Source organism: Octopus bimaculoides, chromosome 11, assembly GCF_001194135.2.
Source record: "Octopus bimaculoides isolate UCB-OBI-ISO-001 chromosome 11, ASM119413v2, whole genome shotgun sequence".
NCBI classification, from domain to species: domain Eukaryota; kingdom Metazoa; phylum Mollusca; class Cephalopoda; order Octopoda; family Octopodidae; genus Octopus; species Octopus bimaculoides.
The window spans coordinates 54,266,601-54,269,987 of NC_068991.1; the positions used below are offsets into that span (position 1 = coordinate 54,266,601).

The 3,387-nt window shown below is 33.5% G+C and overlaps 1 long non-coding RNA gene across 2 annotated transcripts in view; it reads left to right on the plus strand.

Moving 5' to 3' along the window:
- Nucleotides 1–2,422, plus strand: part of LOC106881766 (uncharacterized) — a 77,928-nt gene extending 75,506 nt beyond the window's left edge. For both annotated transcript variants that reach the window (XR_001410896.2, XR_001410897.2), the window contains one exon: nt 1,795–2,422. This is a non-coding gene — a long non-coding RNA (uncharacterized LOC106881766). The remainder of the gene's footprint in view (nt 1–1,794) is intronic.
- The last annotated feature ends 965 nt before the right edge of the window (nt 2,423–3,387 follow it).

The window sequence follows — 3,387 nt, forward strand, 5'->3', positions numbered from 1 at the left end:
GCCAGACATACGAATACTTAGGAATCAATGAACTAGATACGATACAACACACACAAATGAAAGAGAAGATAAGAAAAGAATACTATAGACGAGTTAGATTAATACTGAAAAGAGAGCTCAATGTGAAAAACAAGATAAAGGTATCAACACTCTGGCCATCCCAGTTATAAGTTACAGCTACAATATTCTTAACTGGACTCTAAATGAACTAATCAAAATAGACAGGAAAACAAGAAAAATAATGATAGGATTTAGGATGCGCCACCTAAAATCTGACATAAAAAGGTTATATATACAACGTATCAAAGGTGGAAGAGGCCTTATACAGCTAGAAAGCTATTACAAAATACTCACCATATGACTACAGAAATACCTACTTCAGAAGCAAGGAAAACTAATACAAATAGTCGCAAAACAGGAACAAAACAAAAAACTTTTCAGTATTTAAGGAAGCTGACAAATACAAACAAGAAGTCATACTATCTTACAGCTATGAAGAAAAAGAAGAAACAACAAAAACTGTAAAACAATTGAAATCCAAACTAAAACTAGAACAGCAACAGATCATGATAAAATGATAGCAAGAAAGCTTCTTCATGGCAAATATTGCATTAAACAAAACGCAAAAGAAATAGACAAAGCAAAATCCCAACAATGGCTGAGAAGCTTAGAACTCAAAGCAGAGACTGAAGGATTTTTAATTGCAGCACAAGACCAAAGCCTCCCTATCAGAAGTTACCAGAAACATATAATGAAAAGAAACATAACAAGTAACTGCAGAATATGTGGAAATGGACAAGAAACAATAAACCATATTGTCTCTGGCTGCCCAGTCCTGGCTAAGAAGGAGTATATTCATAGACACGACAGAATTGGGACCTATATACACTGAAAGCTATGCTAACACTATGGAATAACACCAGAAAAGGACACAGAAAATGAGAAAGCAACATTACTATGGAATTTGCCAATACATACGAATAGAGAAATTAAGGCCAATAGGCCGGATATAGTTGTCAGAGATCATCAAGAAAAAAAAATGCTTTATAATTGATGTATCTATAGTAACAGATGACAACGTTTCTCTAAAAGAAATGGAGAAACATTCAAAATACAAAGACCTGGAAATAGAGGTTACTCGAATGTGGAGCCTATAAACAGGAACAATTTCTATCATAATAGGCGCAGCAGGTATGATAAAAAAATATATTCAGACAAGTACATAACAAAAACACCAAGACTAACAAATATATATAACATACAGAAAATTGCACTACCAGGCACCACATACATCTTAGGTAAAATACTTTCAATACAGTAACAATAACAGCATCGCAACAAACCACAGCACATACCCAAGGCACACAGAGCTGCGTTCGGTAGTGCAGTGAAAACACGTGATAAAAATAAGACTATTGAACAACAACAACAACAACAACAATAATAATAATAATTATACTGTAAAAGGAACTCTCATAACAATGGACCAGTGACATTTACCAGTACCAGCTGATCTAGGGCTATAGCTAAGATACTTTTGTGATATTTTGTAAAGTACTGCAACTTTGCTTTAAATATTACATGTTTTAATGCACTAAAATATGTACTGATGAAATAAGGTGCATCTAATATGCCTGTATATTTTTTATGCCATCAGATACTGTAAAAACGCTTAAGCTAATCTTGAAGCAAAACAAATAATAAAAAATAAATGGAGACATACATGATCACAATACTTTTCTGTTTGATGATTTCAAATTTTTTATTGATTTTTCTTTTGCTTTTCTTTTACAGATTTTGTCAAAAACTTTGCGGAAACAAACCACGACAGCATGCTCGCACTACAGGATTCTAACATCAGGACTGGAAAAATTGTAGAAATATTAACAGTTGTAGGAAATCTCAGCATTATACTACACAGATCATTTCGGTGTTGTGAAATAACTACAAATCCAATAGTAACTAGGACATGGTGAGCTCCAGTGAGTCGAATTCATAATATGGTTTTGCATCCTTGTTTCGCTATTTCACTTCACTAATATTGCTGAAACTCTTATTAAAGGCATCAATGCCATACAATTCCTTATTCTTTACCAATGAGTTTGTGGCCATTTCTTTAAATAAAAATGTTCATAGATTCCACCAAGATATAGCTAGACAATATACTGCCATTAACCTCTCAGAACATCACATAGACTTTATTTCAAAGAATAGTTAAAATCTCAAAGAATAGTTAAATTTCCTTAACAACTGACAAAAAATTGGTAAAAAAACATCACGTTGTTCTTGTTATGTTTTCTTTGAGCGCTCCCAAAACTAAATCCAAAGTACAATAATGAATTTTTTCCTTCGTAACAATATTTTAAAAATCATGACTCGCACCACTCAAGTTTAATAAAAATGGTTACATCACTTATAATAATGGTGTTTCGGCTTTCATTTTTATACTTCCATTATATGTCTGTTATATATCTATTATATGTCCATTATATGCTTATTCCATTCGCAATTATATAAAGCTGTGTCTTGAACACAAGTGATGCACCTAAAAAAAGTTTTATTCATTCGGTTTTAATTTTTTAGATTTGTAATAAAAATCGTGGCTGCGTGGTTAAGAAGCTCTGTTTGCAATCACGTGGTTTCGGGTTCAGTTCCACATTAAAAAAGTGTCTACTAATATAGCATTGGGCCAACAAATGCCTTTGTGAGTGAATTTGTATGGAAGCTCGTCGCGTATATGTATATATATATTTATGATTTTTCTTTGAGTTTAATTTAAGTTCTTGAGAGAATCCAAGCTAGTTGCTAACAAAGCAACAAAACTTTTTCAGTTAACAGAGTTCCCAGTCTTTGTAAATATGTGGTTGAGTTGGTGTGTTGGTTGAACTGTTGATGCATACACCCAAGTGTGTGCTTCTATACACATAAGAATCTCACATGGAAAATTTCTGGAATGTCTTACAAATCTTCACCGTGCTACTAATAGATTGGATTTGGAGAATCCGTATCAGTTTTTTTTTGTTCTTTTTCCGTGAAATCAAGTGTTTCTTGGTTTTTGTGCAAATTTGTTGGTACATAACCTAATGCACCTATGATGATAAGTACAAATGGGAATTCATAGTCCGCATTAATTTGCTATAAATATTCTCTTTTTCCTGGACTTTTGATTGTCCATTTACATCTGCTGTGCAGCTGACCTCTACAACAGTAAATGGCTTTTGTTCCCTGTTCTTTAAAACAATATAAGGCGGCTTGCTGGCAGAAACGTTAGCACACCGGGCGAAATGCTTAGCAGTATTTCGTCTGTCTTTATGTTCTGAGTTCAAATTCTGCCAAGGTCTACTTTGCCTTTCATCATCTCGGGGTCGATAAATTAAGTACCAGTTG